At 40.2% G+C, this 15,009-nt stretch overlaps 1 protein-coding gene across 1 annotated transcript in view; it reads right to left on the reverse strand.

Annotated features, from left to right (window-relative positions):
- TPPP (tubulin polymerization promoting protein) overlaps nucleotides 1-13,382 on the reverse strand; it is a gene marked incomplete at its 3' end in the record, with an annotated part of 67,105 nt that extends 53,723 nt beyond the window's left edge. Inside the window, exon 1 of the mRNA XM_082480011.1 lies at nucleotides 13,357-13,382. The remainder of the gene's footprint in view (nucleotides 1-13,356) is intronic.
- Between the last annotated feature and the right edge of the window lie 1,627 nt (nucleotides 13,383-15,009).

The raw sequence follows: 15,009 nt of genomic DNA on the forward strand, positions 1-15,009 counted from the left end.
CTGCCCATCTAGAAAAAAAATATAGCACATGCAAAAAAAAAAGTCAGGGAAAGAACATTCCAGAAATAGGGCACAAACCTAATTTCACCATCATTACATTAGCCAACAAGAGAACACAGTGCTTGTTTTTTGCCTTTTTTTTTTTTTAAATGGCAGTCACCACAGTCAGTCCACAGATTTGAATAAAAGTATGCCTTTCACACTGTAGGCATTACTACCTATTTTTATTTACGAAGGAAAAAAATAAGCAGCCCTTTATTTTCTGGTCTGTGGCTTTTTATTTATTTTTTTTTATTGACAAAATATTTTGAAAGTATAGCAAAAATATCAATGTTATAACACTTACATTATACAATGTAACAAGTAAGGAGGCCTCAGAAATGCTCAGTCTCTCTTGTTAACAAAACCATTCATTTCTCAAGTTTACGCCCAAAGAACTGTAGTTGTGGAATTCATTTGGAATGAACACATCCATGATGCAGGAGCACTGAGAGGGGATGTCATTACTATAGAGAACAACTTTCAGATTACCCTATGTTCATGTAGGATAGGTTTGCCTTTTAAAAGAAACTTTAAACTGAGCAACAGAACACAAAAGTTATTTTCAGGTGTCTTCATAAAGAAGAAACCCCTAACGTGTCAGAAGCATGCCATAGAAGCTTTTGCCTTCAGCCCATCCACTCGTAGCTCAGAAGTAAGAACTGAAAAGCCTAGGGATAGGGTGCATTGTGGGCCTGTCTCAACAGATACATGCAGACTGTTGCCTAGACTCACATCTATGGGTTAAAATTTGTAGCAGCACCACAAAGAGGTGCTTCAGGTATCACAAGTTTGGCAAACACTGGATAATGGCAAATACTTACCTCATCCATTCTTCTAAAGTCACAGCTGTATGTAGTATGTGACTAAGAATGTAAAGATTGCTATGTATTTCTAGTTAAGGTTTTATTTCTGCATGGGATAAAGTTTTTTTGGCTTATATACTGTACTTCAATGCAAACTCCTCAGCAATGGAAACAATGCTAAAATTTTACCTCTTCCAATATCGCTTAACCTCTAACGCTTGAGCAACCAAGTCTTGAGCAACCCTTTCTTACACCCTGCAACAGAACTAACCATAACTACCTGCTATGCAGCAGTTGTTAAGATTCATGATCAGAAACAACCTTTTAATAAAAACTATGCTAAAAGACCTTTGTCCTTTACACTTGAGCAAATACAGCATGTCCCAAGCACTATTGTCTATTTTGAAAACATTTGAGTAAATGCTTAAAAACATTGTTGTATATTAAGCTTGGAGATCCTTCCGTTTTGTTTACACTGTCAGCACAAGTTTTGGCTAACAAATCAAAATGCTAAATTAAAATTAACATGACAGGAATTTACCAACTGTAGCCTGAGAGTTATATGTGCACCTATGAAATAAAAAGAAAAGCACTGGGGGAGGGAGAGAGCTTGAAAATTAAAAGTTCATTAAAAAGTTTAAAATGTAATCAATTGTCATTTTTATTTCCTTTGCACCGTGCCTGCTCCCCAAAGAACAGCAATTTTTTCTCAATAAACTTTTCTGGAAGTCTCCCAACACTGGAACCCCAAGACCCACAGTAAATTGTAAGCTACTACAAGTATTACAGATGCATACATTTTTACCAAAATAGCTTCAAGATTATTTTAAACTGTCTGGTACATCAGGCTACACACATTCTTTTGCTACCAAAACAGTGGTGACAGAACACAAGAAGAAAACAAAACCACTGCTGACACAATCTATGCGAAAAAGAATTAAATTAAAAATCAGATCATGATTCTGCCTTAAAGGAAGCCTGACTTCCAAAAGCAGAAGTCTCTTCCAAGCTTGCAGCATTCTGAATCCACTGTAGCTGGAAACTAGAACCAGAAATTTTCACAACTAACACTAAGTGATGAAAGACAGACAGCAAGTACACATCAGCAAAAAGCAAAGTCTGTATAGGACATTAAAAACCAGTTACCTCCACAAGCAAGCAACATGAAAAAAAGAAGGTGGAGATCTACTATAGTAAGGTATGTGCGGCTCATATCATTTTGCAATTTTACCTGGTGCCAAATAAGGATTCCAAAAGATTTTGGGGATAGCCCCCTCTTGCTCTTAGCAATTGTGTCAAGAAGCTATACTCAGTGTGAATATCCTTGAAAAATACAACATTGCCCAGTTTACAAACCATAGGCAAGAAAACCTCTGTGCCACTGTCTCATCTGAAGTTAGAAAAAATAACTACATGCCTACATTTTCAAGCATCTCCTGAACAAAATCTTTCTTTTGACAGCGTCAGTGCCTTGCTTGCCAACTTTGCCTGATCCCATGTCACTCATAACCGTAACTCAACTTTGCACAGCACAGTAGAAATGTGTTTTAAAAAGCAACTAGTGATTTCAAATCAGGAGCTGGAACCCACACTTGAAAGGGTTCTGATTTTCTGAATTGTGATTTTTAGAATTACTACATTATTTTTTGTCTATACTACTGTCTTATATTGTCTTCATTATGATATCTGTATCTATTGAAAATATTTTCTACTTGCTTTCAGTTGCTAATAAATTAAAAAGTTTATAAACTTGGTACAGGAAAAATGCTAAAGGAACATATTTGGCCTTCAGAAACATAGTTCACTTCTAGACTTAGCTCTCTGACATCAATAAATGAACTTTGTATTGGGGTGTTTTGAGTGGTTCTGGGTCAGGGGAACAGGACTTAGAAAAGACTTGTTTTGAATGGTGAAATCTGGTATGCACAGCAGACTCATTTCAAAGAAATCTTCACGATTTAAAGCAGAAGGTCAAGGATAGATTAAAACTAGAGCTCTGCTTTTCTTGTTGAACCGTAACTTTACTTGTTTAAATCCCACCTAATAGCATGAAATTTACTAAAAAGAAGCTACCTGGTTCATGAAAATACTGACCTAGTCTCAACTTAAAATTTTGTTTAACACTGCAGACAACACACTTTAAAAGAATATATATCTCTTCATAGACTTTATTAAAAGGTAAAGAATTGCACAACACAGAATATGAAATTTTTAATGGGGTCAGCTCCTTCAACTTTTTTAGTGATTACAGACGAGGAAGGAGATCATGCCATGTTGAAAAAATGGTCTCTCAAAGGGACACGCAGAATAACCTGTTTGCCAAAAATTCAAGATCAAATGCCGTTTTGAGTCTTCCTTGCCCATTTTTTACCTGGACAAAGGCATCAGAAGGTGCTTGTTAGCTTCTGCTAGAAGTAAAGATCAGCAGTAATTTCGGGAGGTACCACAGCAGGGTGATAGGTGGAAGTGACAAAAGAAATTGACCACTCTAAAATACCAATTCTAAAGTTCAGTAAAACAAAATTAAGCCACTGTTCAAAAGCATGAGCTGTGTAGATGCCAACTGTAACAATTACAGCTAACCAAAGAAACGCCTTTCATCACTGTCCAAAAAGTCTAATATGCACACAGTTAGATAATACTACGTTTCCAGAGCCATCAGAGGGTAGGAAGGAGAGACTAGGCACTGATCACATCCTCTCAAAATACTGCTGGTTCCAGCCTAGCACATCCACATCACCAAAAGCAGCCATATAGGACATTAATAAAGAGGTATGAGCAGATGCTAGAGTTCATAAGGCTTTGTGAAAGAACACTGTCTTCAAAAAACTGGAGTTCCAGAAATCCACAGAACGTTTAGACAGCTAGGTGTTGTGTTATGAACGGCTATTAGTCTGTGTCATGTAATACTCCTTTAGTATCATGAAACAACGATTCTTGTTCCTTCTCTCACTCTACAATAGGTAAATAATACAGCACATTATACAGAGATATCTATACAGACAGAGATTAAGCTAGGGATCAAACTGACTGAGGCCATGACTAACTCATGCTAAAATAGACTGAAGATGCAGATCTGTGTTCTCAGCACATGCCCAACCCATTAGAAAAAAAAGTTCTCTCAAATCAAACTTCCTTTCAGACAGATATTACAATACATACTCATCTGCAGATAGACATCTGGGAGAACTCCCCTAAATAGTCATGTATTAATCTGGATTCTTCCAAAAATGAGGGGACAAGCAGCTATTGCTCCTCTGAATGCCAGTTGCCAATGCTGTATAGCTGCATGAATACCAGGTACATATAAATAAGCCCAAAGCCTCAGTACTGGCCAAATGTCAGCTCTGTTGAAAGCTTTATATTAATTTAAACTTACCCACATCTGCTCCAGGTGTCAACATATTGCAGGAATTCTGGTACAGCTTTGATTTAGATTTGGGGGAATTGCTTTTTGAAGTAATCCATCTCTCAGCACCGACAAGGAAGATCTGAAGATTTACTAAAACACAGAGTATTTTTGCCAACAATTTCAGCAGCTTATGCAACTCTACAGAATATGCATGTATCCTCTATCCTACCTGGTAAGAATTCGCTGAGGCATCTTCCCTACCCTGTCCCCGAAAACTAATGCATAGCTAATCTGCTCAGGAAGTGCAGACAGGTTAGTATTTGTAACAGAAGTTAGCATTGCTGCCACGTCACAGACAGGGAAACCAAAGCAAAGGGATGAAGAAACACATCTGTTCTGCCACCAGAGTTCAGAACCTAATGAGGACCCTGGGACCCATACTCTATACTGCTTTAATTATTAGACCACATAAAGCAGGTACATGATTCTATGGAGTGCTCTGAAGTTCTTTGACTCTATGTAGGAAATACAGACTCACTAGCTGCAAATGTATTAACCCAGTTTATGATCTCCAAACCAAAAAATGCTTTTCAAAAAAAAAAAAAAAATATCAACACGAAACTATCAAAGGTGTGAATGCCTAGCTTTTTGGGCTATACCATGTACTTTCTCATCTGCTTTGGCTAGCTTGCCTCTAGCATGCTAGGAATATTCTATCCCAATATAAGTTGAATTGCTTTCATTTGCAGCAAGTATTAAAAAAACAGTTTTTAATGGAAGTCTTCTTGCAGCATTAACAGCCACAGAAATGAATAGGAGTGTATTTGTCTAAAACAGCACAAAAGACTAGAACACTACAGTAGATACTTATTACAGCCTCAGATACAATCCAGTTAATAGAAAAGGCAGCTTCTTGTAAAACTGTTTGTTCTTTAGAATATTTACCAACCAAGAATTGCTTAAAACAAGGTACTGTGAACTAAAGAAAACTTTCAGTTCAAACTTTTTAATGGCAGAAAGCATTCAAGCATCACGCAGACCTTGTTCAAGAGCCTGCTGAGATTGGTGAATTTGGAGAAAAGATTCAATAATACAATGGCACAGTTGCAATGCAATAATGGTATTACTAACATCTACTCTTTCCTGTAATGCTCACCTTTACATATGCCAACATTATTTCTCACACACAACACCTAGTTCCATTGCAACTTGTAACATAACTCCACAAACCCCCAAAGTTATGTTTACACTGAGCATCAGGGTCATCCTCTAGCTAAAATCCAAACTCTGCAGTGCAAATTCCTCACCTTGAGACAGTAACTTGGCCAGAATAGCCCTAAAATGGAATCTCTGCTCAAGTCTTCAATCTTAGCCCTGATCCCTCCTTAAGTTCTTAACCCCTTCTACCATATGCCCCAGACAACTATGCAACAACAACAACAAAAAAATATCTATAAATTCTGTCCTTAACTTCCTTCTGTTCTGCAATTCTTTCTGCTGATGGTTTTATGCAAAGTCCAAGGTTCTGCTTTGCTTACAGTCACACCATAGAGCTTTGGCCACAAGGTAGAGTGGAGATAGTACCCTAACTGTACCCTGAATATCCACCAAGATAAATTAATTACCCAGACAGTATTTCTGCAACCTCCTTGCCACCCAGCAATTCTGTTGCACACATTGTCTCCTTGATCTGTTACATGAGAAGGGCAAGTAAGTAATCCAGAGCACAACCCCCAGACTTATAAGCAAAGATACTGGTCTACTATCTGCAAAATGTTTAAAAAAAAAAAAAAAAGCAGCACTCTATTCCATTTTTGCTAGTACTTAAGCTAAGTATGAGTATGCAGGCTTTCCAACACTCTTGCTCTTTGTAACGGGTATTCAAACCAAAATATTCCCTAGCTCATGGTTGAATTTCATCCAGCTGATCTTCCTTGCATCCTCACCTTCCAAAGGGGGAAAAATATACCAGAATAATCTCAAAAACATCCACACATCTATTTAGTTGGCCAAGAAAAACAGGATTCTACATTCAGTCAGATAGCATCTCTCATGCATGTGATCACATCAGACATTTGAATGAACGCTCAAGAAAACAGTAGCTAGGAATCTACCAATTTTACAGAGAACTAGAAATAGAGTAGGGGTAAAGGAGAGAGATGGTTAGACCTCTTGTAATGCAGTTAACACAGCCAGCAAGTTAAGTCTGGTGTTCCATAAAGATTTGAATAACCATGTTGTTAACATTAACAATTTTACTTCTGTTTTAACCTCACAATAAGCTTCCTATTTCTGCACCATTCTCTTATAAATGCATCAGCCTCAATTTCTCCACACCTACATTCTCAGCTCCTCAGCCTAGACAAACTACCAGCCTTCCTAAAGGTATTTCTTAGACAGTCTTAAACCTGAAAGGTCATTGGCTTTTAGAAAACAGGCATATTACAAAGAATTCTGCCCACAGGCACACACCCTAGTAGTTTTATGTTAATTGTAACCTGTTTTTATCTTCCATTCTCCTGCTAATCCTTCCTGCACATCAAGTGCTAGTAAGCATGCAAGTGATTCATGTGCAATTTTTATCAGAATCTGTTTCTGCAGTGTTGGTAAAACTTATCCACTGCACCACAAGTAGCTGCCGTCCAAATTTTCTTAATACCTTCCAGCCAATCCAAGCCAAAAAGAAAGCAACTTAAGAGGTGCTATTTTTACGAGTGAATTGGATTCGTTATCAAACTGTTTGAATTGGTCTGACTGCAGCTGTTTTTTTCAGTACTTGATCTGTCTTCCTCGTGTTTTAAAAATGTTACAGGATTGCAGTTAAAGAGAATTTTTTTTTTCTGTCTGTAATTATTTATGCCAAATAAAAATAGCAAAGGCAAAGTACAGCAGATGGAATCTTTTTCCCACATTTTTGCATAAACATTCAAGCCGAGGGAAGGGATAAACAGCTGGAGAAATGCAACATCCTCCTAATAAAATGCAATGCTTTAGACAATACTCTTGGAGCTTTTCTTAAGCTTCCTTCACAGCTATCAGTAGGAACCAGAGTTAAGGTATTGCTCTCCTGAGTTCTGCTCTGGCAGTATTTCTCTACGTGTGATGCTCAAGTGAATGAGAGTCATCCATTTTCCCTAGCATATATACAGAAGGAAAATGCGTGGAGAACACTGCAGACCACACCAAACTAATACAACTCTATCTACATTTAAACCCATCTTTACTTAAAGAAAATTAAATCCTTTCATAGGCTTTATGAGAAACTGCATGGCTGAACCTCAAGTTCTCTTAAAAATATACACATATCTAGCACTACGGACAAGGGCAAGGCTGGCTAGATCATACAGTTACATTAAGATCTTCAGTAGGACACACACAGAGTAACAAAAAAGGTGGTCACTCAAGTTGTACAATGTTTCTCCTTAGCAAAAGAGAATTTCAGAATGATATGCCATTAAAGGAGCAACCTTAGAAGACACATTATCAAGCACAGAGATCATTTTGATTGCTGACAAATGGTTATTACTATTCTATTTCTAAAAAATATTGCTATCTGCCTACATAGTTACTGCTAGAATATCACTTATATACAAAACTTAGTTCTTAGTAATTTACATTCCTTCATTCCAAAGAACCAGTTCATAAAACCTCTTTATATATGCATAAATGAAACACCTATACACAGATACACACACCTTTATCAGCAATAGTTCTATTAGACTGTTTTTTTTCTCTTAAAAGACACATGACAACACTTAAAACTACATAAAAACACTCTTTCTAACTAAATAACTCTTAACTAGCTCTACAATATACTGTAGTACCACTGTGCAACTTACACAAGGTATCCACCACACATTTATATACTGATGAATGCTTATAATGCCCCCCCCCCCCCCCCCATTATGCGACTTTCCCATTTGAGGATTCCACATACTAAGTATTCACCCTGAACTCTGCTGGGCTGCTATCTGTCATTGGTAGATGAAGAAATAATTGGACGCAAATATTCTGCAATTCCACATACAGGCAAGGATACAAGCCAGTGTCTAGAACAGCCTTCACAGAAGGAAATGAATACATTTTTGGAAAGGAAGAAAGAGATATTCACAGTGATTAAAGCACAACAAAAGAGAAGCCTCAACTGTTTAGATGATGTATTTTTTCATGGCATATCAAAAAAAGACTTGGGAATCACAGATCCAAAAAGACCTGAAGTCAACTGCTGCTCTCCACAGTGGTTAGTCATACAATTAATTTAAAGCTCCAAATAACATGCTGGGCCTATCATCACTTTAGGGTTAATCAAGTACAAGTTCCTCAACTTGTAACATTACAACTGCAGAGTTTGCTTAGCTTCATTTCTTTGTTGTCCCCTCCTGCCATCCCTATCCAGAGGAGACTACTAATTTGAACTTCCACAGAACCCTTTCAAAATATTTCTGCAAAAGCCACAAGTAATCAAGATCCACTCCATGAAGGAGATCAGAGATTGTACAGCAAGGAGATCAGTAAGTAAGACAGGGGGCTTTGTGTACCACCTATAGGTAAAAATATCAAGAGAACCAAGTTAATGTTATTGACAGGGATAGAATTAGATCAAAGAAAAACTGAACTAACAGAGACTTACAGGCCTTGAAAGCACTGTAAGATTTAATAGTCACAAAGCATCACCTCTGATCAAAGAACTGGAGATTGTATAAAAGTTAGAAAATCATGAGACAAGATGTTTTACCATGAGAGACTTAAAGAATTCCACCAATGTAATTTGTCAGGTGACTGAAGTCACTTCAGTGAGGTATCCAAATATCTTTGTAGAGAAACTAAATGTCTCTTTACTGTCAAAGATATCAAAAAAACTCAACAGCTGAAAATTCAGGCTACACCAATGCAAATTAGAAACAAGACTTCCTTAGGGGGAGACAATCAACCATTAGAAATACTAAAGGTAAGCTGCAAGGATAGCTGCAAATATTTCACTTCCTGATGTCTGCACATTAGACTCCATGTAGATACATTTAACCTAGCATCTCTGAAAGACAGGCTTTTATCAAATGTGTATTATTGGTCTCAGATAACTAACTGAAAATAACCAATGCATGGGTCAGATTAGATTGACTGAAGATCCCTTGCGTTCTTAAAAGTCCACTGCTTCAATTTTGTCTAAATCCAAAAAAATTAACTTTTAAATACAGATTTTTTTCAGCTACTCACAGCTTAGTGCAAAACAGGAGAGGAATACTTGCCTTGCTAAATCACCAATAAGCTTTCACATCTATAAGCTCCTGTAAGATGAGCTGTTTGAGTACTGGTCCTTCCGATGGTGAAATTGGATGAGACAGGCAGACGCAGATTTGGTTTTAAATTTAAAAATAAGGAGAGTCATCAACAACTAAAGAATGCTTTTGTGAGCAAGACCTCCTAGCATTTGAATTTTCATTGCAAGATTTTCCTCAGCACTGACCCAATGGAACACCATTCCTCAACTGTGTATTTAAGAACTTGTTTGAACCAGGACTGCATCCCTCAGATTCAAGCAAACACTGTTACGTCCTTGATTTTTATTTTTTTTTTTTAAGTTTCTCTGTCCTCATTTTGCCAAATGCTCTAATATTTGAACACTGACACACAAGCATATTCTTAAAATTAGCCAAACTGGGCAAGAATTAACTTCATAAGATTATTTAAGACAGTGTACTGCAGATTCATTTTTGTCTTCTCATCTTCCACATAATGCTTTGAAGCTTTGGTCTGTATACTCTTGGTTTTCTCCCCAAGACAAGGTAAGTTCTTATCACACACTTGGGACACTATGAGGTTGAAGGTCTATTTGTTACTACGTATTTTTTGTGCACATGAGGGAGATGGGAGGAAGAAAGAGCTAAAACTGCTTATAGAAAACAGTGGGGGAAAGGGAAAGCAATGTGTTTTTTTCTGTAAAATGCTTTGATTTTGAAACGAAAACTCCATTTCAAAATTTTAAAAGGTTACCTTAAATTTAAAGAACAGTAAAAATTAAGTAGCCTGAAGATACAATGTTTCATATTAGGTCAATTTAGATTTTTTTTCTTTTAATTTTATTTCAACTTTCAGCATTTAGGCAAGTTACATACATTTAAAAATCCCCCAAAATCAAGCCATTATTCACATGTCCCAAGAATGCCCTTTGATACCAGAACTTCCCTCACAAGGGTGTGAGTCCTACATTAAGGTCTACAATTCCCTTTGCTCTAACATAAGAAAGAGAAAATACATAGCTGGATAATGCACATACATGTACCAATGTAACCTTCATAACAACACCTGCATTCCCTTGTACCACTCACAGTGTCTTGTCCTGTATTTTGGATCATAATATTTTGGGGACCAGGCCCATGTTTTTGTTCCATGGTCACATTGCACCTAACATATTAGTTAAGGTCCCTGATCACAGCTGCCAGACACTATGGCAATACAAACAGTAAGCAAAATATTTCTTTTCAACTAACTGGCAGAGGCACCTAAAACCACTTATGTCCACAGTAGTCATGCCAGTATGGCACAGAACACTAGGGATGAAAATTATATACCTACATTTAATTTCAGTTACGCATGCATAAAAATGGGTTTTGGAGGGAGAAAAAAAAAAATCTGTTTGTTGCTTGCTGAAGAGAGTTCATTTCATTTATGCAAGGGCAACAAGCAGTATGTGTGTACAAACAGAAAGGACATGACATCATAGAGTGACTACATCACAGAAAAGACTGTTCTTGTAAGTTTTTTCTTCATATAGTGATACAGGCTTGTGAATACAGTCACATTCTCACACTGAAGACTTACATAATCAAAGTACGTAAAGCAAGAAAATTATCTGATATTATTTTAATTTGCATCTTCACTTATCATCTGAGAGCAAGTTACCAAGTTTAAACATTGTATGGTTTATTCTGTAAAGCATTCTGAGATATATTAGTTACAATTAATTGGCTCTGCCTATAATCAGAATACACTAATCTTAACACAAATTGACATAACCGCCTGCCTCCCTCCTTAAAAGAGCCTTTTTTTTTTTTTAATTGAGCTCAAGATTAAAAATAACTTCCATCATATAGCTGCCTACAGAAAGTAACTGGAAGTAATAGATCTAATGTAAAAATTAAATAAAAAGACATTCTTTTTCACAACAGTCAAACCATAGTTTAAATTTGGCACAGAAACAACTACTTGCTGAATGTACATTTCCATGCATAAAGATGTTTTCTTACATTTAAAAGGGTAAACTGCAAGCACTGGAGGAGATTCCTATGTGAACTTTATCTGCAATTTGATCCTTGCATGGCATGCTGTCTAAGCATTACACTGTACTATGATTTAATATTGGACATACACTTCAGCAGTTACAAATGATGGGCTATTTAAAGGCGTATCACTGTGACCCAGAGAGGTACAAAAGCATTCAAAATAGCATTTTATTTTGGTTTTGGGAGGGGTGAGTTTGAGTTGGGTTAGGGTCTGTAAAAAAACATAATTTGAAAAAGAAGTGGCTCATCACTAAAGGGTTAAACAAAATGGCCATTGACATTTTAAAAATAAATAGATTGTATACATTCGATAAACAGCCATCCTATTTTAAGCCTGAGACTATGAAAGTGTATAGGTATCTCGCCATTTTCCCCTCCCCAAGTTTTCACAACACTAGAGGAAAAAACAACCCCACACCTTAATGCTTCATTATCACGCTAACTCTTGTCAACCTTCTAAAGCATGCTATTTAATGATACTTGTTGAGAAAACAGTGTGAAAGCTCAGCAAAAGTCAGTGAAAACAGGCTCATATCATGTGTTTCATTTCAGGCTGGGGGTTGGTTTTGCCCCTCCTTTTCTTTTCAAATAAACATAAGCAGTTATGCAATCCTCTGTAAAATCTGAAATAATTTCCCCCCCGAAACCTGCTCATGTAGGCCCTGCAAAACATGAAAAGGGAAATCACTTGTCAGCAGCATCTACTTACTGCAAGATTCAAAGCTGTCAGCGTTTAGAAGACATGCTTTTCACATGCGTGTTCAGCACCTTGTAGCATGTATCCAACTTCGCCATGGAAGAATTTCACAAGAGCTTTTACCCAGGATTGAAGAAATACTTGCAACCGCTGCTGATTTGGGGCAAGAGGGTGGTGGTGGTGTATTTGTTTTCAAACTAGCTAGCCGGGGTCTCAGATTAATTCACAGGATTTTGCCTCGTCCTGTTTTTCACCCAAGAGTACTGTTCTTGGCTTTATACCTCCGAGTGTTACACTGCAGTCCCTAAGTAGTCTCCCACACCTGATGCTGGTTTTCATGGACGACGCCATACAGGAGCAGTCTTGGAGGCAAACCCCTTCAGCTAACACTTGGGCATTTTTTTTTTTTTTTTAATTTTTTACCCATCAATCTCCACAATAGGGTACCGCTTGCTCTGCACAGACACGAAGAAGCAGCTGCAGCGGCTGAGGCTTTGTTGTCGTCTCTAGGTAATGGCTAACAGCGGAACATTTGATGTGTGCGCAAGGTGGATGTTTCCCCCAGCTCCTCCGGGAGACGCCCGCAGGCAGAGGCGGGCTCGCCAGCCGCCCGCAGCCAGCCACCAACACCGCCCACCCAGCGCCGCCAGGAGCCGGGAAACAGCCCCCCTCACACCGCACAGGTTGCGGCCGCGCGTCCCCCTCCCCGATGGCGGCGGGAGATGAGGCTGCCGGGGCCCACCCCGGTGGGCTGGCAAATGGGAGCAGCTTTGTACCCAGCCCCGCTCCCCGCCGGTCTCCTCCCCGGAGCTTTCGCGGGAGAGACGCAGAAGAACAGGGTAGACAGCGAGGGGTTAATCCTGCGGAGGAAAGCCGCTGCCGTTGCCTTGCCCGCAGCCCCCCGCGCACGTTACATAACGGCAGTGCGCGCCAGGGCAGGGCGCCGCGCGCCCCTCCGGTGGGGTCGGGCCGCCGGTCGCACCGCGGCACAGAGGGCATCCAGCCCGGGGCAGCTCCACCAACGCGCCCGCCCCCTCCCCTTGCGCCTTCGTTAACCGAACAGAAATCAAGCAGCTAGCGCGCTAAAAAGGGGGGAGAGGGCGAGAAACACACACCACCACCCACCCACCCACAAAAAAAGAGGGGCTTGTCTCGCCCGCCCCGGAAGAGGTGCAAACTCACCACCAGCTCTCGAGGGGCAGCAGGTTCCACCAACCCAACCTGACGCTCGCCCGTACTCCGGCGCTATCGGGAGCCCCTGTCAAGCCGGCGCGGCGACTCCGGCAGGCACCGCCCTCGCTGCCCGGGCATTGGCGAGCGCCCGGCGCCGCCTGCCCACCCCTCCGCCGCTAGCACCCATAGGCCGGGCGGGCTGTCCGGCGGGAGGCCGCTTCCGCCCCCCGCGGAGCCTGAGGTAATGAATTAGCACAGGGGCAGCTGCTGCCTTAAATGGCTGGTTACGGCTGGCGGCGCCGCTGCCCGCTCCTCCCTGTTTGTTGCCCGGTGAGCAGGTGGGCAGGGGCAGGGGCAGGGGCAGGGGCAGGGGCAGGGGCAGGGGCAGGGGCAGGGGCAGGGGCAGGGGCAGGGGCAGGGGCGGCCGGGAGGCGGTAGCCCCCTGATTGCTCCCCTCGCCAGGAGCCGGGAGCGAGCGAGTGACCCCCTGCCCCGGCTGACGCGGGAGTCGAGGCCGGCTCCAGCAGCTTCCGCCATCTCGAACATCTCATTCCCCCCTCCCGAGGGAAAAGCAGGGACCAAGGAGGCAACAGTCCTCTGCGTCCTGCTAGCCTCTCGCAGGTTTGGGACCGGATCGCTGCTCGGCTATGCATTAAGCTGTGGTTGTTGACATAAGGTAAATAAAAATTACATAAAAGATTGGGCTGAGCAGTGCAGTAGGCATTCCTTAAAATCTTGTGTTCCCTCAGCTTGCCACTTGCCTAGCAGCAGGCCTAGGGTTGGCACAGGGGAGAGGTGCAGCCACTAACCTAATCTGGAGCAATCCCAACCAAAATCTTAGAGCACTGAGACAGTTCAGGAGTCATCAGAAATCTAATGAGCTGTTGTGTTGTCCTCATTCATGAATTCATAACCTGGTTCCAACAACCCAGCAGAGATCGGTGGACCATAACTTGGCAGCTGCTTTGCTGGAATCAGGTTAAAACAATCTACCTGCAGAGGTCAGGGAGAAAGGCAAAATGATCCAGTTAATGCGCAGTAGAGTCTCAATTTTTCAAATGCAATATAGATACATAGATAAATCTTAAAAATAGTCATATACCTATACTTGACTTAAGATGCACAATAATAATGTATGAACTATTAAAAAAATAGTTTCTAAACACTTAGTATCTTAAGGCAATTATTGAAATGACACAGGATGTCATAAATGCTTTAAGGCCCCTTCATTTAGTATTGAGTTTGGTTGCACTACCAATGAAGGTTTTGTGGTAGAGTATGGCAAATGCACTTGTGATCTTTCACGGGAGCACAAACCAAAATCACATTGTATTTTTTCCAGGTTTTCTCCTTCACCATGTGGACACAGGAAATCTACCCTTTATGAAGCCTGAGCTGGCCTGAGGCTCAAGAACAGTTCCTATCATCGAGCTGAGAAACAGATTAAAAGAGGTATATCTTTAAATCAGAGCCTAGTTTTGAAGGCACAAATGCATGCAATATAGGTTAACATGAAACAAGATATGGTAAATAGCCCAGTGGAGGCTATTCTCCTAATGTTTAATATGGAGCTGGTCCTACATTGTTTTCAGTTACTTCCCCCATTTGACACAGTTTAGAATATAATTTTCTATTACTCTAATAGAATTTTCTGTCACAAAC

The sequence above is a fragment of the Vanellus vanellus genome, assembly GCF_965231255.1.
Source record: "Vanellus vanellus genome assembly, chromosome: 2".
NCBI lineage: Eukaryota > Metazoa > Chordata > Aves > Charadriiformes > Charadriidae > Vanellus > Vanellus vanellus.